This window comes from Triticum dicoccoides, chromosome 7B (assembly GCF_002162155.2).
Source record: "Triticum dicoccoides isolate Atlit2015 ecotype Zavitan chromosome 7B, WEW_v2.0, whole genome shotgun sequence".
Classification (NCBI taxonomy): Eukaryota; Viridiplantae; Streptophyta; class Magnoliopsida; order Poales; family Poaceae; genus Triticum; species Triticum dicoccoides.
The window spans coordinates 167,168,065-167,193,706 of NC_041393.1; the positions used below are offsets into that span (position 1 = coordinate 167,168,065).

General features: G+C 40.2%; 2 long non-coding RNA genes across 21 annotated transcripts; one reads left to right on the forward strand and one right to left on the reverse strand.

Annotated features, from left to right (window-relative positions):
• Positions 1-4,947: 4,947 nt before the first annotated feature.
• Positions 4,948-15,346, forward strand: LOC119337663. 19 transcript variants are annotated; one of them, XR_005163454.1, is made up of 16 exons: positions 4,948-5,947; positions 6,183-6,259; positions 6,536-6,699; positions 7,785-7,898; positions 7,973-8,089; positions 8,240-8,701; positions 9,327-9,454; positions 9,576-9,804; positions 10,447-10,531; positions 11,450-11,579; positions 11,948-12,240; positions 12,436-12,502; positions 12,587-12,631; positions 13,094-13,300; positions 13,367-13,452; positions 14,412-14,934. It is a non-coding gene; the product is annotated as an uncharacterized LOC119337663 (long non-coding RNA). The 19 variants fall into 19 exon arrangements; XR_005163453.1 differs by lacking the exon at positions 6,183-6,259 and having other exon boundaries at positions 4,949-5,947; positions 8,240-8,432; positions 8,516-8,701; XR_005163452.1 differs by lacking the exon at positions 6,183-6,259 and having other exon boundaries at positions 4,950-5,947; positions 11,948-12,039; positions 12,147-12,240.
• On the reverse strand, positions 6,622-14,572 carry LOC119337664. Of its 2 annotated transcripts, XR_005163471.1 has the most exons (5): positions 14,446-14,558; positions 11,655-11,693; positions 11,426-11,541; positions 10,923-10,965; positions 6,622-6,716 (listed from the first exon to the last, which is right to left on the reverse strand). It is a non-coding gene; the product is annotated as an uncharacterized LOC119337664 (long non-coding RNA). The 2 variants fall into 2 exon arrangements; XR_005163470.1 differs by lacking the exons at positions 11,426-11,541; positions 11,655-11,693 and having other exon boundaries at positions 14,446-14,572.
• Positions 15,347-25,642: the final 10,296 nt, after the last annotated feature.

The following is a 25,642-nucleotide window of genomic DNA, read 5'->3' on the forward strand; positions in this document are numbered from 1 at the left end:
AGGCCACGTGGCGTGATGCCACTGGCTCCGGGCGGCGGCGCAGATGCGTCCGGCGGGATCGGACATGTCCGGGCGCGGAGAGGGGAAAAACGCTAGGGTTAGGGGGATTCATTCGCGAATTTCGGGGGAGGGGCTAGTTTTGTAGGTAGAGGGAGCTAGGAGAGTCCAAATGAGGAGCGGTTTTCGGCCACGCGATCGTGATCGAACGACCGAGAGCATGGAAGGGAGTTAGATGGGTTTTGGGCCACTTTGAAAGGGGTGTTGGGCTGCAAAGAGAAATGGGCTTTTACGATTACCCGGTTAACCGTTGGAGTATCAAACGACCTCCAAATGGCACGAAACTTGACAGGCGGTCTACCGGTGCTATATCAAGGCCACTTGGCAAGCCTCGGGCCATTCCGAGAACGTTTAACACCCACTCACAACAGAAGGCAAAAGGGGAATGCCGGAGGGCATAGGAGTGCCGGATTGCGAAACGGACAACGGGGAAAATGCTCGGATGCATGAGACGAACACATATGCAATGCAATGCATATGATGACATGATAAAATGTAGATGATGACATGGCAAAATGCAACACGCAAGCAAATGACATGGCAACAGCGACGAATAACTGGCAGACACCTGGCGCATCGGATCCGGGGCGTTACACTGTTGGTGGCACACTAGCTGCACCATTGTCTGTATCTGGAGCTGTGGGTGCACCATTGTCTGCATCTGGAGCTGTGTGTGCACCATTGTCTACATCTGGAGCTTTGGGTGCACCATTGCCTCTACTATTTGGTGGTGGAATTCCAGCCTTCAAGTACTTGCATCCAGACTTGTTGTGATCTGGCTCACCACAATATGAACAATGCATGATTACACCATGCCTTGTGATTTTCCACCTCCCTTTCTATGATCAACCTCTCCAGGTGCTTGTCTTCTTGTAGTTGATGGCCTTCCAACATGCTTCTGGTACAATGGTGGCAAGATTGGGGGCCCACACATGTCCTCCCACTCTCTCTTATCTTTGCAAGGGTAGATAAGGCTTTCATATGCCTTCTTGAACATTTGCTTGGAGTAGAAAGGGTCAACCAGTTCAAGAGGATCAATTCTTTCATGCCTACAGCAGGCTACCACATGAGAACATGGCACCCCAGATTTCTGAATTCTTCTACAAGTGCAGGTTCTTTTATGCAAGTCAACTATGTAATCTGTCCCTCTGTCACCTACTAGGAACATACCATCACCTGAGCAATCCAGATAACACGTGTTTGCAAACTCACATGCTTTCGAAACTTGTTTCCTGATTTTAGGGCATACATTGCCTGTCCACTTGTCTGATTCAACCTGCTTGTTATAATGCCTGCTCATAAGTTGTCTGTATATTCTGTCAACCATAGTAAGTATTGGCAGCTCCCTAGCCTCCAGAATATACCTGCCAATGTCACATTATGTTGTTCATTAACCTAACCATCAAATGACCTAAGCATCAAAAATAACCTAAGCATAAAAAATAACCTAACAATCAAAAGATGATCATGCTAACCTGTTAAAAACTTCACATATATTGTTCAGTAGTATATCACATTTTGGCAAATCACTCTGAAAGGCTTTCACCCAAGTGTTTGGTTCCAGCTCATGAAGCCACTTGTGATCATCTGCATTAAGTAGCTTCATTTCCTCCACCCCCTTCTCATATAACTGAACTGTGTTGCTCCTTGCTATCTTCCATAGTTGGTTCTTCAAAATATCCCCTTTAAAATGCTGCTGGAAGTTCTGCCACATGTGCCTCACACAAAATCTGTGCTCTGACTGAGGGAATAGTTGTTCAACGGCACTAATGAGACCCTGCACATTGCATGAATGATATCCTTTAACTATATGTTCAACAACATTATATGAAGCAAATACAAGATGAAGATCAATAGTACCAGAATATACCTTTTGCTTGTCTGACATGATAGTCCAGGGTTCAGTGTTGATAATGCCAAGATCCCTTTTTAGTGTGTCAAGGAACCACACCCAGTTAGGGGTGTCCTCCACTTCAACAACAACAATTGCTATTGGAAAGATGCAATTATTTGGATCAACACCAACAGCTGCAAGTAGTTGACCTATGTACCTTGTTTTTATGTGGCAGCCATCAAGGAAGATCACTGGCCTGTAACCCAAAAGGAATCCTCTCTTGCAAGCATCAAGACGCATATATAGCTTGTTGAACCTTGCATTCTCATCAAGTGAGACATAGAATGATGAGCCAGGGTTGCTTCTCCTAACTTCATTAGCATAATTCCACAAAAGCTTGTACTGTCCTTCTTCATCACCATAAACTATTTTCATTGCCATCCTTCTAGCTCTCTGCAACTTCATCCTACCTGGTGTCATATGCCATTCTTTCTGAACAACCCTAGAAAAATTCATAAGGTTCATGTCTTGATCAGCCCTGAACATCTCTAGGTACTTATGTGCTAGGAATTTAGCTGTGAAAGCCCTAATCTTTCACTTCTTGTTGCATGTGTGCTCACTCACATATCTTTTCACCATGAAAGCCATGGTCCTGTTGTCATATGATGCCCACAAGTACCATGTGCAGTCTTCATCACACTTTGCTTTCAATCTCTTCCTGTCATTCACAGGCAACTTGATATCAACTCTGTTCTGACATGAGTACTCTTTGATGGCAGTCCTTAACAGCTCTACACTCTCAAACACCTTCCCAACATGAAACTTTGGCTTATGACGATCCTCTTCTCTGAAGGATTTGAACTTCAAATTGAGCTCTTCATCATCTGAATCAGGAGCCCACAAATCATCATTCTCTGACATGTCTTCATCAGAGTGGTATGCTTGTTTCCCTTTTTGTTGTTTGGTAGGAACTACTCTATCTTTCCATTTTTGCTTTGCTTTCTCATTTGATTTCTTTTCATCTCTCTGCTCAGGTTCATCCTCATCTACATTATCTGCATATAAATCATCATCATCATGTCCTATCTCATTGTCACTGTCCAGAAGCATATCAGGTTCATAATCTTCATCATCACTATCAGTTGCTCCATCCTCTTCTTCCATTGCATACTTCACATGGTTTTGCCTAGCACTCCTCCTCACCCTCATGTTTCCATCTGCATCAACTTCTACCTCTCGATGTTCTTCATCTCTTTGATTACCATCCTCTGCCTGAACTAATGCCCTCTTCACAAACTCATATTGGTTGACATCCTCCACCTCATCACAATCAGGATACACAACTTGAATAGGAATAGGTGCTGCTTCCTCTCCATTTCCATGCTTTGCTTCTGCCTCAGCTTCTTCCTCTCCTTTTCCATGCTCTGCTTCTGCCTCAGCTTCTCCATGCTCTGCTTCTGCCTCACCATTCTCTGCATTCTCTGCATTGCTATGAACTCTTCTTGTTGGGCTGAATATTGGTGGCAGAGTTGCTCTTGGATGATTCACAACATCATCCTCACTAAGGTTTGCAGAGAAGCTATCATCATGATCCAAAAAGAGACTGAAAAATGATGACCAATATCAAGAAACATTAGCATTCTGGAAGCCTGTTCATCATCACTAATTGCCCTGAGACCATTTCTGCTAAGTGTGAGGATGGGGACATAGTAGAAAACCTTAACCCTCCCTGCCATCCCATAACCTAGTTCTTTCACAAGATTTTCAATCATAATAGGAGACCAGGTGACCCTTTCAACATGATCATACCAAATGGCACGTCCATCTACATAAGAACGGTTACTGCCTTGCCCAACGAAAAATCCACCATGGTTGATCTGCACCAAAAAATTGCTGCTTCGACGACCTGAAAGAACAACAACAACGGTATATGCATCACAATCGATGTTATCTTCAATTTGGTAACACCTCAAAAACCCTAAGCCCCAATTCCCTTAACCCCCAATTCCTGACTGAAAACCCTAGAAGAATCAGTCCTACCTTGCAACTAGAACACATCTAGGATGGAAATGCGACCCTAAAAGGGGGTCTTTTGACGATCAAAACACACAAATAGGCTCGGGTTCAATTGGGGGCGGAAACTTAGTGTAAACAGGGGTGGTGCCCCTTCTGCGCGACGAACAGGGGCCATCCCTGATGCCTCCGACGAGAAGAGCACGCGCGGCGGCGCCGCCCGTGCAACCGCCGACGAGCTCCACGCCTCAACTCGCCTGCACCGTCGACGTTCGCCGGGGGCGGCGGCGTCGCCTATGCAGCAGCCGCTCCCCTGTTTCTAATCGAAGATGAAGAGACGACGTGACTGGAGGAGGGGTGAATGGGGGGATTCCGTTGCGACCAGGGGGGTAAATGCAAAAGAGCGACGACGACGCCTCCGCGGTTTGCCATGTGGCCTGGACGACTGGTCAACACGTGGTCAACAGCGCTGTACCCACCGTGTACGTGCTACAGTGACCATATTTTCACGTCACATCGTATTCAGTGACCGCATCGAGCGTATTCCTGAGTTTAGTGACCGTATCGTGCTTCAGTCGCAACTAGAGTGACCGTGAGTGTATTTATCTCTATTTACAATGAACAACCCACGGCCTCAACTATACATGGTAACTAGAAGGCGGGGCAAGGTAGGAAATGATCCTACATATACTTGCGATATACTGCCTATACAAGAGATATTCAACAAACCACAGCAAGAAGAACGGGCAACAGCATGCAGTGGCCCCCGCCGCCCCACGCTGGCGATGCTGGTCGCAGTGGACGGTGGCGACGACAAGCTGTAGATGAAGAAGCAGCGTCAAGGAGAATCCTTCCTCGCAGGACTGCGACGGCACGACATCGTGGCATCTCCTTCCGTCCGTGACGCGCCGGCGAGGCCTTCTTCATGCCGTGTTTTTAAGATGGAAGGAAATACAGTGTTTTTTAAGTTGAAAGAAAAATTCCCTCAAAAAAAAGTTGAAAGAAAAATAAGCGTGCAAGGAAACCGGGGCAGCCGTTGGATGGAAATTCGAAGACGGGGAGCACGAAGGGGAGCACGGACGAAGGCAAGCCTCGTCCATTCATATTAGCATGGCGCCATGGCCGAACCGGTGCACGCAGCGTGGTTATGTATCGCCTGCTGCGACCGCTAGCAACGGGCAGGCAAATCAATCGTGCTACACGCACTTGCAAGCTAGCCGATTTGGAAAGTTTTCGGACAGGGTTTTCTTTTAACTTTTATTATTTTATTACTGACTACCAAATATGTCTGTGTGTTGTAATGGGAGAGTAAATATATTTTTATCCAAGCCATTGTTTCCATTTTGATTCAATTTTGGTTCTGAATCTCTACTCCTAATGGAATAGTTGGTGAATAGTCTCCACAATTTATTTTCGTTGGTCTTTTTTCGTCTCTCCTCCCTCCTTCGTCGAACCGAACCTCCTGGCCATGCCTCCACGTTGTACACGCACAAACCTACGACAAAAAAACAGCTGAAAAAAACGGCATCGATTCGCACGCACGTACGAGCGAGGCCTCCTGCCCTCGAGCGAGAACCACTAGCACTCACGACCCGCTCAGCAGATCGTTCGCCGCCGCCCTCCATCCCTTCGCCGCCGCCGATCCATCCGTTCTTCGTGCCCGACGTCGCTGACCCCGCCTCCGCGCCGCTCGCCCGAGCCTTCCTCAGTTCCTCTCCGACGCGGCCGACAAGCCCCCGCAGCTCCTCCCCGTCGAAACCGCGCCCGTCGCCCAACGGCTCTTCCTCGAGTTCCCTGGCTCCGACGAGGGCCCGTCCAAGGCCAAGGGGAAGGGGCGACACGGTGGGAGAGGAGAATGGAGGGATCAGGGAGGCGGTGCAGAGGTTCGAGGGGTAGGAGGTCGAGGCGCTCGAGCGGAAGGAGGTCGCCTTCAGGCTCATCGTTCAGATGCTCGGGGGCGAGGGCGGGCTGGAGGCCGACAAGGTTGCCAAGGTCAGGAAAGCTGCCGCATGGCAGGTCCGTTCGCTCACGGATTTTCTCAAGGTGAGGCGGTGTCTTCTCTTCTCTCCGTTCATCTGTAATATTGCATTTTACCTGTCGGCGCCGCGACCAGTGTCGTCATTCCCCACCCCAACCTTGATTGTATGTAGAATTCATGCTGGTGATGGACATTTACCTGCCCAATGTTCTCTTCGGAATAAGATTCAGAATGTGTAAGTTTTGCAGCAGTAGATTCAGAATGAGTTAAAAAATTCATACAATTCTTGAACCTCTTCAGAATTAGGCAATCATCTCCTCGGACTCAGAGTAGTGAGGAGGGCATGCGTCAGAGGCCAGTCGGCAGAGGGAGTTCAGGTTTGCGTTTCATCAGGGGGATAGTTGTGAGCAATGCATATATCTAGGTTTCTCTTTTGTTTCTCTCTTGTTGATGCAAACTTGCTCTGCTTGACTCTGTTTTGGCCTCAAGGCGCAGGCCTTTCTGTATGTGTGTGTGTGTGTCGTAGGTCTTGAAAGCATGTAGTAGTATGTAGCTTGATTCATACATTTCTTCCGTAGCAGCAAGTTTTTCATGGAGTATGTTTTCGTGCTAATCCTGCGAGCTGATGTTTGCTGTTGTACTCATGCTGGCAGAGATAATGCGTGTGTCCTCCTTGCTTAAGCACCAGCCTGATGGGGACTTTGAGAGGTTGCCGCCGATGGCGCGTCCAAACCAGATGCATCATCATCAGTCGCCCCCAATGCCTAATTTCCGTGGAAATGGTTTTGGCCCGTGGAACCACGGGGCGCATCCAGAGGTAATTGCGTTAGTTATCTGACATGAGGGTGGCATATTCAGTCATCCATCATATCTGATCGCATCAGCTGGTAATTAATCTTTAAAAGAAAAAGAAGGATACACAAGATCCTCTCTTGGTGATGTGAAGGTTGCATCCTACTTTCTGCATCTTTAATTGCATACTTGTCTATCATTCCATTTAATGATAGTATGGGCACGATAAGTTGCATCCTCACCATCACACTTGATCGCATGGTATTCTTAGGAATGTAGTCGTAGTCTCACCCTTAAGCCTATCTCTCTTAATTGCATACTTGCCATGGAGACAAAGCGCCGAGGCATAAGCTGAGTTGATTCAGAGTTGCTACCTGAATTTTCTGTTTCATCATCTTCTGGTTTGCGCTCACCTCAGTTTCTAACGAAAGTTGCAGTGCACTGAAAATATATACATGTTCCTTTTATTCTGATCCGCCTTTTCATCTGCTATAAATGCTTGCTGAAAATTGGCAAGTCTTTCTCTTAGAACGCACCAGGTGGATAATTAGGTGTAAATATTTTTGTGCTGATTGATGTGGTGAACTTACAAGCAAGATATATTCTTGATATTCTCTTTAACGCAGTGGTTGTAAATAAATAAGCAGATATCCCTATAACAAGTCGAATATTGCGTCGGAGTCTTTTTCAGACTGAAGTTTTATAGGTATATAGATTTACTATGGAAGACTGTAAACTGGAAATTAAGCTGATTTCTTCATTGATTGCTCCTGTTTTAGAATTCATATCGTGCTCTTCCACAAAGAGGCAACCCATATTATTGTGTCTTGAACTCTTGATCTAATGAGGGCTAGCTGCTATGTTATGCATGTTTTATTCCTTAATGACACTTGAAAGACACTTGGCGCCTAAGATTATTGTATTGAACTAAATCCTTATTTGTTTGGGAAGCATTAAGAAACTGGATTGACTTTAACATAATCAAATTTGAATCTTTAGTTATGTTTGTCCTACCTATTCGCAACCGGTCCACACTCTCAATCTTTATGTTATGTTTATTATGTTCTAAGATGTGCATGTGCAAAACCTTACAATTCTGTTGTTGATCAGAGGGTAGGTTTTCCTCAAGGACCCGTGGGTTGGCAAGGAGCACCACAAAGCCCCTCTCCATACATTGTCAAGAAGATTTTGCGGTTGGAGATACCAACAGATACTTACCCTAATGTACGTTCATTCATGCTTGCAAGTGTTCTATTAGTATGGAATCATTATTTACTCTGCTTGCCATACTTGTTCAGTTCAATTTTATTGGCCGTCTTCTTGGGCCAAAGGGAAACTCGTTGAAGAGGATTGAAGCCACTACAGGTTGTCGTGTTTTTATCAGAGGGAAGGGCTCAATTAAAGATCCTGGGAAGGTAAACATAATTCTTGTATGGAACCTCACTCTGGAACCTTGTAGATATATACATATATTCCAATCTGAATTTAGATGTTTTATTTAGCATGTACTAGCTAGCTTGTGATTCCATATGCTGCAAACTGTAACTAATTTCGATCGCCTCCAGTAACCTACCACGCGCGCCGAGGCGAGGGCCTCGTGGACTCCGTCCATCGCCGCTTGGCCGACGACCCTGCCGCTTGGCCGAGGACCTCGTGATGTATCAATTATTTCTCAGCTTGGCGCATGCATTACGGCAGCACGCCGCGCGCAGTTTCCTTGGATTCTATTTCATCTCCTCCCGTCCGCTTCCTCTAATTGTGAGTTTTGGTTGTAATGTGTTTTACAGATTCCCATCTACTGTACTTCCTATGTAGTGCATATCCCGTTCCTCCTTTTACAGGCTTCTCAAATCATTCGTTCGTTCGTGCTGGTCATCCTCCTACATCTGCCTGTCTCGCTCTCCGATTGATTAATCGTGTTCATTGGGATTTAAAAAGAGGAACATGGATTTTTGTTGGTGACTTGTAAGCAGCAACAAGATCTTGCAATTTCTAATTTTCTAGCCATCCACGTGAGTACAGATCAGGTACCTTGTTCCCTGCCTTGCTTTGCATTTTTATTTAATTAGTAGTGTTCATAATTTCATCTGTCATATGTGTTGTTTGCTACTTCCATGCCTTGCTCCTGTAATTAGCAAGACTGCTCCTAATTTGACAGTTTTTAGAATAGATACAACTGCTTCGAATTACGAGGAATTAGCTTTAGTTATTGTTAAAAAACCAGAATTAGCTTTAGTTATTGTTAAAAAACCAGAATTAGCTTTAGTTAATGTTAAAAAAAACAAGTGAAAATTTTAGGATGATAACAATTTGAGTGGGCATGAAAGTGTACCTTGTTTACCTAATATTCGAAATATAAGTGTCGATGACAAGATCACAAGAGCGAGCAACTTTTACCTTTATTGTTTATGATCCTGTTTTTTCCATAGGTCACATGTTTGCAACATAGGTTATAGTGTACGGAGTATCTTTTGGCAAGAAAATGGTAATACGAATGCTCATATGTTTATGTGGCATTAGGGCCCCTTTGTGTTACCTAGCCCAGGGCCCCTGAAATCTCAGGACCGGCCCTGCACTACGTTATCCTCCCCGCTGCACCATTTCTCTTTCGGTTGGGAGAGTAGTTCTTGACATTGCCACATGTTTGATCAGGCGAGTACCTCGGGGCAGAGCCCGCGCTGCCGTACCTGAGCCCCTACATGCGCGGCGAGAACCTGCTCGTCGGCGCAAACTTCGCGTCCACCGGCGTCGACATCCTCAACGACACAGGCGTGCAATTTGTAAGCTCCACGCGCACGCACACAGCCACACACACATGCTCGAATCATGTATACGTATCTACAATAATGCAATGGAGATGACAATAATGTTGTATGTGTGTGTGCATGTGAACATCATCAGGATCGCGCAGCAGCTGCAGAACTTCCAGGACTACCAGCAGAGGCTGGCGGCGTACGTCGGCGAGGACGCGACAAGTGAGCGCATGAGCCAGTCGCTGTTGCTCATCACGCTTGGTGGCAACGACTTCGTCAACAACTACTGCCTGGTGCCCTTCTCCGCTAGGTCCCAGCAGTTCGAGATCCACAGCTACATCCCCTTCATCATCTCCGAGTACAAGAAAGTCCTCGCGGTAATAATAATTAACCTCTTCTCTTACTTACCACTAATCAATTCCCAAACATGCATAATTTTTGCTTCAAAACATAATTGCATTTGTAAAACATGATTAGCTTTCAAGGTGAAAAATTGCCAAGACGTTTTTTGTCTTCTATTTTGTCAGTATGGTGCACAAGAGTGGTAGGCCTAAAATTCCCAAAATTAGACAGGGAAATGAAATGTTTGCTGCATGCCGGCTAGAACAGTAGTGGAAAGAGATGAGTCTGTAGACTGCCTGCCCGCCTGCCTGCCTGATATGATGGTGAGAGATATGGGTGGTAGCACCGGTGAAGTCATTTTTGTAGTGGAGTCATTTTTGGGTGGTATGTTCAGCAAGCAATAAACTGACACACGGCCTGTAGTGTTCTGCACGCCGAAATCAGAAGCACACACTGTTTCTGGTAAGAGTTGGCCCATGAAGCAAGAAACGATTTTATTCATGGTTGATAGCCACTTTTAGTAACTGTCTGAGACATCTTCACTACGGAGGCCTAACCCTAATGAGCTATTGCAATATATTGTGCAGTACCCTAATTGTTCATTACTAAATTCTAACTGCTTGAATTCTGATTTTCATATACATCTTAATATTTCAGTGGAGTTTCCTACATTGCAGGGTGATATGGATGAAGGAAAAGAGGCCAGCAGTGCTGAGCTAAACAATTCAGGGAGGTATTGGATTGGCCTCTGTAGAAACTATGGTAAAGTTAACTTGAGAGTGCACTTTAGGTCTTTATTACATTTCTAAAATGGTTGCTTATAAGTTTTAGCTATCCTATTGAGTAAATCTCAATCTCTCGTGGTTGGGATAAACTTTCTCATAATGCATTCATCTATATATGTGAGAGAGCTAAATTTCTCAGTGTCGGAGAAAGAAGGTTTGCATATTATTTTCTTCACATGTGATCTTATTTTCATTGGCGTAATACTAACTAATCTATCCAGCCCATTTGTTCAAAATAGACGAAGGTGAATACTCGGGTAACAATTTGTTGAGCAAACCATTCCAATAATCCCATTTGTTTCAGGCATAGCTAGAGTGTATTAGAACAAAAGAGTTTCTTGTGCTGATACTTGGAAATCTGCACTCACCTAAATAATGAGCTCCTGCACCTGTTTATCCACCACATGTATCCTGATTATCAAAACAAAGATAATTATCAAAACAAAGATACTCGGATGCTTGACAATATTGTTACTAAGTCTAGAAATCTTGTTACTGTGATTGTCCACCACAGGCAACCATTCTTTGACTTTGATTGTTACTGAGTCTATATGGTTCTAAAAAATAATATCGTGTGAGAAATCTTGCTAGCTGAACGAGGTTCCTGGAAATAGATTACATGCTGAAGCTTAGAAGTAAGCAATTAAAGTGCATATGTACTTGTAGACAGAACACGTTCTTGATATCTTTGATTTTAAATTGTAAAGGTATTGTCATTTCTAGGCCACTTACTCATCTGCTATGCATTACTTGGCTTCGTGCTCTGTTGGTGCTTTTCTTGATTACGAAAAGAGTAGAACAGAGTGTTGGCATTCGCTGCTTTATAGCATATTTTTAATACGATTTTGGATATTTTCTTTCCGTACTGTACCTTAGTTTGGGACTTATTTTGCAGGCACCTAATCTTGGGCCCCTAGAAGAAGGAAACTCAACATGCGTGATTCTCATTAGAGGCAACCAGACCGTTGTTGAAAATATTGATGATTCCTGTTGTGTATTCCCAAGGAATGGTCAGGTTTAGTACTGTAAGTATTTTCTTGTTAAATATATTTGGGTGGTGCCCAAAATGCAGAGGTGAAAAGCAAGAAACATAAAACTACCTCTGAAGAAAAGTTCACCACGCCTCCCAGAATGTCTCCCTGCTTAGTTGAACGGAAGTTTAATGATATTTAGTTTAAGTGGAAAATTGATCAAATCAGATCATCTAACCTTTGTAAACTAGGCAACTGAATCATCTCATCTCGACAAAGTTCAGTACATGGTGAAGATATTAGAGTTTGACTAATTCTCTTGAAAAATGAATCACCTCTCACCTCTCAACTTGCGTCGCGGGGCTAACAAAATATATGTACATGGTGAAGCCAAGTGACACTCTTATTTTTCTTTCATACAGGACCGTTGCGGTGCGTAGAAGAAAGGTGCCACTTTCACTTAGTTCTCTCAGTTCTAAGTTGGGACTGCAAAAATTTGAGGATTTCCCCACATGTGAGTTGCCTTGATTAGTTTTGGCTTAGTTATTGAAATGAACTGGAAGTAACTTCTGAATTTGTTTGACTTTGGACTTGCATGAGACCTGAAGTTTCTGCTTCTAGCATTTCTCTTTTGTAAGCAGCATGGCAAACCCGGTTTCAAAGTAAAGACCTGAGGAAGAATGTAGATTGATCACTGTGATTTCAAGTCCTTCAGGTGATTGATCACTGTGGTAATTCATTCTTTTGTCAAAATTTGATTACAATTGGGGTTGGAGGGAAGCAACAAAATTCCTATCCTGTAATAGACGTTTTTGGTGTGTGACTTGATAGTTGTTCAGGTCGATACAAAATTTCATTCATGTGGTTTTTAAGGCATTTGAATTTAACATTGTTTTTATGTTTGTCTAAGAGCTGGAGCTGTTAAGACTTGAGACAAATATATACAGGGCCACAAGGGCCTACAAGATCCAATTCATGTTAGTTACCTATAACTCTGTACCTAAATGCATCTTTCATAATGTTATTTCTGTAATTTATAGAAGTAAACAAAGTCCTTACAGGTTTGACGGTTCGTCAAAATAAACAAGGAGTAATGATGGGTAAAGGTGGGTACTGATTTAGTGTGAACAAGTCTGCATGTTTTAGAACTTCTGTATTTTCTGAGTTTTCTTCCCTTCATGGATTTTCCGAGCTTATGTATTTTTTGAGTTTTAGCAAGCTGAAAATATGGCGCTTATTCACAAATGTTGGCATATCAATATCATGCGCTTGCATATGTGGTATCCAGAGAAAAATGATATGCAATGATGAATCCTGACAATCTACACACACATCACTGTATTTTGTTCGCTTGCTTGCTATTTCTAGACTATTATTGATGGAGCAGCAGAAGAGGCTTTTAGTGTTATAATATATGTTCAACTTATAAATCCAATAGCTGAACAAATCTTTCAAAAAAATTACTTTGACTGACTAAAGTATGGACATATATACCGCGTGTTATCGTTTCTTCTTCTTCTTCACTTAACTACATGTGAAGCTGAAGCTGAGCCAATGTGCTTTTCCAGAAGAAAGTTGAGGCACATTAATCAAACGCCAACCCACCTGCTATTGGCACTAAATGAGGAAGGAAAAAGAACATTGTCCCTGAAGGCTCGAGATACACAAACAGGCAACTGAGTTTGGGAAAGGTGGTTGTCTCCTTGACGCACACCATGGTGCCCTTGTCTACTCTCTGTCTTCTTCCTTGGACATGTATTTTATTTCAAGCTTTGGTAAGTGGTCCATACTGACAAATGAAATACGCAGAAAAAGATACTTATGTTGTTTTGTTCTTGCAGACACCTTATTTACTCGTAGTAGGTTCTCTCGTACCATTTTTCGGTGGAGTTGTACTGGCATCCTTGACTGAAGTTTCTTTCAACTGGTTAGTTATAATCTTCCCATTTCTGAAATTTCAAAGTCAAATGATTGGGGAATGCATCACACTATCCATTAGTTCAGTCAAGCTCACATTATTGGCAATTGAGTTAAGTCTTATATTTATATGCCTGTAACACTCAAAACTTTCTAAAATGAGAAGTGATGTGTTAATTTTTGAAGAGACTGTGATTATGTTACAAGCATATACATCACTGGCAATGCGAAAAAAAACTAATAATACCTTTTCTTGTTATTTTAGCTAAAATAATGGAGCACATTTTATTTTATTTTATTTGCAATCTGAAGCCTTGGTTGTACTTCAGTCTCTGGCAATTGGTTTATTTCTTGTGGTCAATTTTGGAGCAGATGATGGATTGTTGGTTGTAGTGATTTAATATTTTAATGACTATTCATATCAATGATTATGCTTGGCCCCATGAGAAACACATGAAGAAGAAACGATTGTGAGATAGGGAGGGGAATAGAGAGATGACGAGGAGATGCATTTATCTACCACATCACAAGCATGAAATATCATCACATGTCAATTGTCTATGACTCCCATATCATATAAATAGAAATCCTATATTTTTGTTTCTTGTGAAGTTGGTTCACTTTATTCCCTTCCTGTTAGAGTTGATGCTTGAGATCTAGGGCCTAAACAATTTGTGACCATAGACTGCTCAGAGTTGTCCTATTTGATCTTCAAGTGCAACCCTTCCATTGTTCTATTGCATCTCCGAGCCATATTAGCATACATTTCTAATCAACAATGGACTACCGGATTTACTTCATGTCAGTTGTTACTATCTCTTAGAAATTCTTTCTGCATTCATCATATAAGCAATTAAATTCACTATCAGCGAAGTTCACTGCAAGTTTGCTGCACAATTTTTATTTGATAGATACACGTGAGATTTTTTTTACGCTTGTTGAATATATGAATAATTCATTTGAGAACAGAGACAAAACATGACAAGAAAGGGGAAGAACTAACCTACATGGAGCTTGGTCAAGGTCGCCGCTCATGTTTGATGGCATTGTTTCTGGTTCCACTGACGTTTGCCTGTTACCTATGGCCCCGTTGCTGCTTTCCTCGATAGGGCGTGGTCCATCAGCCACTGCATGCAGACAATAGAATTTAGGCCAGCAATTGTCGCTTATCTACTATCTATGCTACAGATCGACCCATAGACAGGGAAAGGAAGCGATGGCTGGTGGGGAGAGGAGCCGGGGGACGTGTTGTGACGGGACAAGAGGCGCAGTGGCAGGGAGAGAAGTTGAAGACTACGCCATGTGAGTTGCTGAAGCTGTGCCTTATGCGGTGGGGATAAGGGATGTGTGATGTGCTTGTGTGGTGAGAGACGAGGAGTGGCTTTTCCTTTTTGTGGGAGGCTGTTCATATTTGTCTATTCTATTTTTATATTCAAGATACATACAATTATTTATCATCATTATAATCGAGATAATAAATATTTATTTATTCCATTAATGTGTTGAGTTATTTTGTTTTTGATTTTAATATGCTCTCATGGAATGGTAAAAAATTGGTTCATCCAATTTACAAGTTGAGTACTCTATGTTTGCATGCTCTTACATTTTCATGTGAAATTTTCATGCTAACTGTATGAAGTACTCATGCAGGATGGTTACAAGTCAACGAAGATTTTTTTTTACTATAATTGCTCAAGTACTGTGCGAAGGAAGCTGAAAACAATATTCCTGATATTTTAGGAGATGCAAGTGAAGTGGAATAATGAAAATACATTGCATTAAGTACATTTTTCGATTGTTACTGTAAAATTTTTCTATACATGTGAAATTGGAAGTGCATTATGCTTATGTATGCAATCAAAAAAAAAATTTAAAAGGCCCATGGCAACGCACGGGCATTGTACTAGTTGTAATAATGATGGTGTGCACCTACGCCCAGGCTCAGATATCAACCGGTCGGTGTCGTTCGACATTAAGGAAGCCGCGTCTATCAATTAAGTCTATTTAAGAAAGTCTATATGTGACACTGTCACATGCAGCGGATAAAACACAAATTAAGGTCCTATATATTGGTTTCGATAATAACGTTCATGACTATCAAAAGAATTGTTTGGATATTTTGAAATTAAATCTTCATCTACTTCTGATGTTCATAAATTTTATTAGTGTATGTATTTGCTACAAAAATTATTTGTGTATTCACCATGGAAAAGAATTGTGTAGTCCGTTGATAAGTATGTGTGTGGATCTCGCTAAAAAGTTTACGTACTTAGGGTCTTCGATCATAGGACATATACAGAGAGAGAAGCTGGTGGAAGTACAACATGCCTACAGATTGTAATTGGATCATTGTAATCATTTCCCTCACTCTGTCCTTGCTAAGCACACAGAGCAATGTGTGTTGCACGTTCATTTGCAATATGAATTGACGCCTGTACAAAGTAATGACGGATCATGCGCCATTTATTTAGGTTGCATCCTAAATAGCATTTTATTTAATTAACTAATAGATAAAAATAATATCATATTCAGATTCTACACAGTTTTCTAATCAAATTTCATATATAACATGTTGAAATTGGAGTTAGGGTTGAAAAGATATGATTATTTTGAAAAATATTTATTCCAGATGTACTGTGGGTTGATTGACCCAAATGTTAGGGGGTTTTACGTAAAAATTTAGAAAATGCTTGGTTTTCTGTTTTATTTCCTTTTATATTTTTTGTTATTTATTTTTCAAATTAAAAAATATAAAGTTCAGAGTCCGCGAAATATGTTTAAAATTTAGAAAAAAATACATTTTCATTTTTTGTGTGTTTTTCCCCAAATACATGAAATTTCAAAAAATGTTCACCAATTCAAAAAAGTGTTTCAAATTTCAAACACAATTTCAAGAGAATGTTCAAAAACTTTAAAAAAATGATCACATTTTTAAAAACGAGTTGGTATTTCAAACATTGTTCGTATTTTATAATTTGTTCATTATTCAAATGTTATTAATATTTTAATTGGAAATTTTTTAATTCATGGAAATCTTCAAATTCAAACTTATTTTGAATTCATGAACTTAATATTAAATGTATGATTTTCTTTGATTTTCACTACAAAAATTGAATTTGCAAACTTTTTACAAACACATGAAGTTTTTTGAATTTGTGAATATTTTTTTATTTTTTCTTAATATTTTTGAAATTCACAAATATTTTTGGAAATCATGAACTTCTTCAAAACTTTACTGCTCCTCCCTACGATCCGTAAAAGTGTCGCAGTTTTGAACTAAGGTTGAGCTAATCTGAGTTCAAAAGGGTGACACTTATTGTGTACCGGAGGGAGTAATATTTTTTAATTAGTTAAATTTTTTACAATTTTGACCTTTTTCCCAATTCATACCCTTTTTAAATTCACAAACATTTTTAATTCATAAATTTGTTTGAACATTTTTTGGTTTTTGTGGTGTAGTGGAGAAAAAGAGAACAAAAAAGCACAGGAATCGTACCTACCCTACTATAGCATCAGGCTTTTTTGTTGTGAGCGATCCGAGATATTGGGCCAGCCCACACCATGTTCTGAGCCATGACTCCACCGGGTGCCCCTATGTCTCGCGGAATATCCTAATTGCCGCTCGTTGCGTCAAACTGCCGGCGCTTCGCACAGGCGAGCGTCCGAGCAGCGACGCAACGGGCCTGTCCGTTTAACTGTTCGAACGCCACCGGTTCTGGGAACCTTCTAGAGGTTCCCTGCTGGTTTTTTCTGGTTTTGGGAAACTTCTAGATGGTTCTTTGAATCGGTTTTTTCTTTGGTCCGTTTTTCTATTTCTTTTCTTTTCTTTTCCCTTATTTTCCCTTTTCTAGTTTTTCCTTTTGTTTCTTTATTCTGTTTTTTATTTTTCCTTTTTTTTTCTTTTCTCTCATTTTCCTTTTTCTGTTTTTTCTTTCTATTTTGTTTTTTATTAATTTAAAATTTGTGCACAATTCAAAAAAATCCACGGATCCAAAGTTTGTGCATAATTTAAAAAATGTTCACGGTTTCTAAAAAATTCACGATTCAAAAACAATTACGGTTTTAATATTTGTTAACAATTTGAAAAATGTTCACAATTTTATAACTTTGTTCACGAATTTTGGAATTGCACCATATTTCAAAATTTGTTTACAATTCAAAAAATGATCGCAGTTTAACGAAAAATGTTCACAATTTTATAATTTGTTCACGAATTTGAAATTTGTTTATGTTCCAAAATTTGTTCACAATTCAAAAATGTTCATGGTTTTCAAAATTTGTTCGCTGATTCGAAAAATGTTCACAATTATTGTTCATGAATTTGAAATTTATTCATGTGTTAAAATGTGTTCACAGTGTAAAAGAAATATGGTTTCAAAATTTGTTCGGAATTCATAAAATGTTCACAACTTTAAAATTTTGTTCAAGAATTTGAAATTTGTTCATGTTTAAAAATTTGTTTGCAATTTGAAAAATGTTCACAGTTCCAAAATTTGTTCATATATTCGAAAAATGTTGGCATTTTTCGAATTTTATACATGAATTCGAAATTTTTTCATGTTTCAAAACTTGTTCACAATTCAAAAATGTTTACAGTTTTCAAAATTTGTTCGTACATTCGAAAAATGTTCATAATTTATAAAAAATTTCACAAATTTGAATTTTCTTCATGTTTTAAAAGTTGTTCAGAATTAGAAAAACAATTACGGTTTCAAAATTTGTTCAGAATTTTAAAAATGTACATAATTTTATAATTTTGTACACAAATTTGAAATATGTTCATGTTTCAAAATTTGTTCACAATTCAAAAAATGTTCGCAGTTTAAAAAAATTTGTGGATTAAAAGATGTTCGCATTTTTATAATTTTGTTCACGAATTTTAAATTTATTTATGTTTCAAAATTTGTTCACCATTTCAAAAATGTTTAGGGTTTCAAAATTTGTTCACAATTCGGAAAATATCCTCAATTTTTCACGAATTTGAAATTTGTTCATGTTTCAAAATTTGTTCACAATTTGAAAAATGTTTGCAGTTTCAATTTTTTTTCACAATTCAAAAAATGTGCGGTTTCAAAATTTATTCACATGTTGAAAAGTGTTTAAGGTTTCATCAATTTGTTCAAACGAAAAGGAAACAAAAAATAAATTTGTTTGCATTTTCACAAAACTGTTCGTAATTTCTAGAAAAGTTCTCCTATTCAATTTTTTGCTTTTGCCCATAAATACAATTATTTTACCAAATAAAGTTCATGGTTCAAAAATTCATGTTCAAAATTTTAGAAAAAGATCAGATCTGCAACGGCTTATGGTTTCTGTTTTTTAAGTTTTATAGCTAGGTTCTTTAACATTCGCGATGGCAAGTTAACACGCGAGGTAGCCAGTTGAGGTGGCTAGCGCAAGGCGCACGTTACCGAGAGGTTGTGTGTTCGACTCGTATTGCTGGAGCATTTTCATTTTTGTGATTTTCCACCCCTACAGCAAATGGGCCGGCCCAGGTGAGCTGGCTCTGTGCGAAAGGGCGACTACTCGCCGCAAAATGCGGCGTATAGGAGTTCCCATGTCTCGCTTTAAGCGAGACAGGGGGGATCACTCGCGCCGGGTGAGCCCCAGACGGACTGGCCCAGCAGCGCGGGAGGCCACGACCTGTTATTTATTTTTTAGTTACTCAAAAAATTATTTATTTATTCTGTTTTCTGTTCGCGTTTTCTGTTCATTATACTTTAAAATATTGTACGTACAAAAAAATATTCTTCAAAAACAAATTTGAAAAATGTTGCACAAGCATTTGAAAAAATGTCGAATAAGTATTAAAAATTGTTGAACAAGAATTTGAAAAATGTTGAACAAGTATTTGAAAATGTTGAATAAATATGTAAAATGTTGAACAGCTATTTGAAAAATGTTGAATACATATTAGAAAATGTTGAGCGATTATATGAAAAATGCTGAATAAGTATTAAAAATGTTAAACAAGTATTTAATTTTTTTAATAAGTATTAAAAATGTTGAACAAGTATCTAAAGAAAGTTTCAAATACTTATTCAACATTTTTCAGTTACTTGTTCAACATTTGTATCCAAAAATGTTGATCACTTATTAAAAAATGTTTTTCACATATAAAAAAATGTAGAGTGAAAAACAAAAACAAACATAAGAAAAACACAAAAAATGGAGAAGAGAAAAGAAAACCAAACAAAAAGAGGAGAAGAAAAAAGAAAAGAAAGAAAGAAAACAAAATGCGAAAAAGAATGAAACAAATGGAGAAGAAAAAACAAAAAACAAAAATAAAAACAAAAGGAATAACAAAAACAGGAAAAACAATAGAAAATTGGGTGAAAACCAGATCTTCGCTTCAACTATGTTTGCGCCCAGCTACTTAGCAAGAACCCAATGCTAGCGTAGTGGTAAGGAGCGAGGCGCATCATCCAGGAGACCAGCGTTCAATACAAGATTCCTTCAGCGAGAGGAGGCTATCGTCTCGCTTAAAGCAAGAAATAGCTCTCGCATACTACATCGGGGTCGTTGCGGGGGATACACATCACCTCCCCTAAATCTTCAAAAGATCCAATGACACACACCATGCATGAGCTCCCGCAACCACTGCCAGGTGGGCCTGACCTCATCGTCGTACACCTCTACCCAATTCCGATGATGCAACCCATGTTGCACGCATGCCCAGCACGATCCAAAGACCCAACTGCTACCCGGACCCCACCGTTAAATATCCTTGACGTGCTCGACTGAAGCAGCTCGCAAACCATCAATTACCACCGCCTATGTGGCTACTCCGGCTTGTTGGGAAACATAGTAGAAAACAAAAAAATTCATGCCTATGAATAAAACCCAGGACCAACTATGACAATGCCTGAAGATAGATCGGACATTTATCAACAACGCAACAGAGAGAAGAAGTTGATGAAGATTGTTGCAGATTTCCATAACTAGGTTATACCTCTCAGCTATGAAATTTTTCCTGATCTAGGATCGAAGCTACGGTTCCTTTGTAGGTAACCATGTGTACGGGTTCACTAATTTAGCAAGCTTTCACTGTCTAGGACGAAGAACTAACAGAAGACTGTGAGTTGGAACAACCTTTTGGCGATGTTGGAGAACTTGCAGAGAAAGAGAGGATGCGCCGCCAGAAATTCAGGTGAATTGAAGGAGCTACCTCCTCCTCCTCTATATATAAGTGCATGGGACGAACTGGCTTGGAGGAAGGGCTCACTCCCCTAGAGTAAACACACCACCCAAGGGGTGCCCTCCCCTCAACCTTAGTCGTCCCTCCAAGGTAAGGGGTGACACCCTACATGGGCCCTTTGGCCCAAGTGGCTGCCACACCTTGGGCCATCCAAGATGTGAAGCCCATAGGGCATCCTAGAACCTTTTGGAAGGTTATGGGATCCCAGACCTTTCGGTGCCTTCCTGGGTACTCCGGGACCTTCCCAATTTTACCAGAACTTTTCTGGTTTCCTCCGAAACATTTTCAGTTCCTCTCCAAAACATTTTTTATCTATCTGAAACTTTTCGAGGGATTTTCTCTTGTGCTCCTATTACTCAACAAACCATGATTCTTAAGCGTATGATCCCCCAAGTTCGGTAATATGTAGACATGAACCGGAGCACCATCCGATCAATAATCAATATCGGGATTTGTACACCCATATTGATTGCTATACATACACGAATATATTTATCGAACGAACCTTTTGTTTGCGCATGCAATTCCCTTTGCTTAACAATACTTAACAAAACCCAAGGCAAGATTTTTGTCCATACCCTTGTGAAGCACCAACTTGATCACAATACTAAGTTACCCTCGTTATTGGTTTTCTTTTCTTTTCTCATTTTCATATTATAGTATCCCCTTGACCATATTACGTTGTGTTTGGATAGACGATGATGGATACCATAATATCGAATGGGCCTGAAGAGTAACTTTCCATTGTCGGAGGAAGCAAATCTCAGTCTTGAACTATCAAGTCCCTAGACATACTTTTATTATGTACCTGGAATTTATCATTTTAATCACCCCTGTTATGGGCACCGTTTGAGAAATCCCAAGGCAACCATTCGACATGAAGGTACATGACATTCTCACGCTCTAAGGACGTGATTGTACGTTAACACGTGGCATGATTATACTGGCAACATTGTGACGATGTGAATTCGTAGTATATCATTAATTGGATCTGTTTGGCACCATTGTTCCGCCAAAATTGTGCTCTCATTGTTGCCGACATCCTTGTTACTAGGAATGGAGATGAGTAATGATGCAACACATGAGTAATCTTAGAGGCGAGACTACTTTGTTTACACGTTTCCTACAACGGCACCACAAAAGCAACCCTGGGTTCATGTGATGAACAACGACATCACATGAAAACAACACTAGAATAAAACGACATGTTCCTACAATGCCACCACAAAATGCATCATCATTGCTAGTACCGGATTTCCCAAGAACAATGGATTTTCTCTCCTTTTCCTTTTTAATCAATCATGCAGGGAAGGGGAGGATATCAAAAAGGGGTGGTGGCTGATGATGCCTAGTTGATGGAGATGAGATCATATGAAAGAAGTTCATCACATTTCAAACAAAGTGCATAGAGGAGGCCAAAAGGCAAAGCGAGAGAAGGAAGCAAGATTAAAAGGCACCGATGATTAGCCGCACTAGAAACTGCACTAGACTTCCAGTTCCAGTTCCCTAGCTCATCATTGGCTGGCTGACTAGGCCGTTCTTCTGGTTGTGTAAAGGTGGATGAGCTTTGACGTGTGTGCATAGACTATGAGCTATAGGAGTCTTCCATTTGGTTGCTTCAAGGCTTCGGCTATGAAGTAGGAGCTCTTCATCAGTCGGGATGATTGAAGTGGCCTAGGCTAGTTGGCAAGCGGATAAGTTAAACAGGCAATAGCCACTTTGATTTTCTTAGAAGCAAAATGATTTGACATTCTAAATGGTGATCTATTCACTTGTTTAGAGATGTTGCTCAAGAACAAATGTAGCTAAAGGGGCTGTTCAAATAGTAGCACTAGCAGATATAAAACCAGGCAGGAAATTGATTGGGCATAGGGAACTTTGAAGAGAAACTTTGAACCACCCCGGTCATAAGCCTCTTGTGTGTAGTATCGATTTCTTGCAGAAGAGAAATAATGAACAGAGTTGTAGTATAATAGACGAATTATGCAATCACAGGGGAATGTAGTACATCAGGAACAACCAAATTTGCCAGCAAAAATGCTCTTTTCAGTTCAACATTTCGACCTATGCCTCCATCAATCCGAAGAACATGGTTGCCCCAGTTCTGAATTCTACTGTACAAAAATGTAGAACTCGATATGTTCTTTATCAGATCTACATTCGAGCGATAGTGTAAGACTTCCAAGGACAAACCACATCAGAACCAGATACAACATACAATGAGAATCCACTCAATTCGACTGAATTTGACATGACTAAAAAATGCAGAGATAAGAATTTTAGGTCAAAGATGGATGAGTCACGTCAAATTCAGTTGACCTGAATTCTTATCTCTACATCAGAATTTTTACTAGCAAGCATATTCATAAGAGCATGCCCTTATTCACTCAATGTAGAAACTTCTTCTACCGAATTTACCTTCTTACCAGTTGGAGCTCATTCGGTATGCCACTGGGAATAGTTTGTTGTCATGTTATTGAGAAGCTTCCTGGCTTATCCTAATGTGATTCCCATGAACGTGCCACCTGCAGCTGAGTCTAGAATATTTCTCGAAACAAAGTTCAGTCCTGCATAAAATTTTCGTACTATCATCCATAAGTGGGGAAATTTTTAATCATTAATTTCATTCTCTTCCAAGATTGTGCAACATGTTCTTGCTCATGTTGTCTAAAGTTCATGATTTGATTTCCGAGAGATATGATCTTAGCGGAGAAAATACTTAGCAACCAAAGCATCTTTACATTTATCCCATGAATCAATACTATTGCACGGCAAGGATGAAAACCAAGTTTTAGCCCGATCTCTTAGTGAGAAAGGAAATAATTTCAACTTAACAATATTGTTATCCACATCTTTTTTATTTTGCATATCACATAATTCAACGAATGTATTAATATGGGATGTAACATCTTCATTAAGATTTCTAGCAAATTATTCTGTCATAATAAGATTTAATAAAGCAACATTAATATCATATGACTCCACACTAGTGGCGGGAGGAGCAATTAGAGTACTAATAAAACCTTTGTTATTGGTATTCGAGAAGTCACAACTTAGTGTTGCTAAGACATAATGATGATTCAAGCAAAATAGCACACAAGATATTTTTGGTACTCCCTCTGTTCACTTTTGTAAGTCCTTTAAGACAACTGAAATTGAACTGTTTTAGGTGCTTTCTTAAATGTCTAAAAGGTCTTAGAAAACTGAATGGAGGGAGTATTTTAAAAATAACGAAGGCAAATAAAAAGTAGAATAAGTAAATGATAAATGTATGTGAAGGAACCTTAGGTTGTTTGATGAAGTCTCCTTGGCAAGGGCGACAAAAGTTCTTCTACTACTTATGATAGGCATTGGGATTTTCCAGAAGATGAAGGATGATGTAGTATAGTAGCAGAAATTATTTCCCTTAGTTAAGAACCAAGGTTTATCAAAGCAATAAGAGATTCACACAAATAACGATCAACAGTACATGCACACATAGAAACAAATACTAGCACCCAACACGGGCAAGAGGGTTATCAATCCCCTTGTACTCATTAATTGCGATGATTAATTCTGATGATGATAGATATATAAATTGCAAAACTAAATAAATTGCAGCAAGGTTTTTCGGGTTTTAGTAATATAAGGTGAATGGACCCGGGGGCCATAGCATCACTGGAGGCATCTCTCTCAAGAACATAGCAAATGGTGGGTGCACAAATCACCGTTGGGCAATTGATAGAATAGTGCATAGTTATGATGTTATTCATGACATGATCAATACATAGGCATTACGTCCGTGACAAGTAGACTAACATACATCTGCATCTACTACTATTATTCCACTTCGAGAGAGCTTCTATGCTTGCCTCTCTAGGTATTAAGTTCAAAACAAACAAAGTAATGCTTTAAGTAAGATGGCATAATGTAGACAAAATAAGACCAACTAATATGATCGAACTCTGTCATTTTATCCTTAGTAGCAACAATACAAATATGTGTCTTGCTACCCCTTCTGTCACAAGTTAAGGACACCGCAAGATTGAACCTACTACTATGCACCACTTCCACTCAAGATCTAATTATCAACTTGGCCAAAGATAACTCATAGATTGGAAACCATTACATAGCTATAACAATCACACATAATAAAGTTTAGAAATAACTCAGTTACTTTCAATGAATAATCTGATCATAAACCCACAATTCATCGGATCCCAATAAACACACCGCATAAAAGGATTACATCATATCGATCTCCGAAGAGAACATTGTATTGAAGATCAAAGAGAAAGAGAGAGCCATCTAGCTACTGCTATGGACCCGTAGGCCCTGTGAGGAACTACTCACACATCATTGGAGAGGTAGCAAGGTTGATGTAGAGGCCCTCCGTGATAAATTCCCCTTCCGTCAGAGTACCTACGGAGGCCTCCATATGGGATCACAGAAGAACATAGGCTTGCGGCAGTAGAATAATTGTTTCGGGTCTCGCTCTGGTGGTTTCTGAATTTTAGGGAAGTCATGGGCCTGGAATTAGGTCAAACGGAGTTGCGAGGGTCCACTAGCTTAGGGTCCCTTCTGGTCCCCCCTCTCATGCAACGTATGGTCCCCCCTGAAGCTTCTAGGGTCCCTTCTGGTCCAGAAAAGAACACCGTAAAGTTTCATCGTGTTTGGACTTTGTCTGGTATGGTTTTCCCGTGAAACAATAAAATATGCAAAAACATGAACTAGCACTGAGAACTAGGTTAATAGGTTTGTTCCCAATAATAATATAAAATTGCATGTAAAGCATACAAGATTGATAATATAATAACATGAAACAATAAAAAATTATATGCGTTGGAGACATATCACCTAGCTCTAAGCCCATCGGCCTCACTCCATGGCCACCTCCACTTCGACATGCATGCAGCCTATACAGGGGAGAGGCGCGAGGCTCTTCACCGACTGACTTCTCCACCACGCCTGCAAGGTGTTTGATTCTTACCATGGATAGTGTGGATGGGTTCTTTTTCAACAA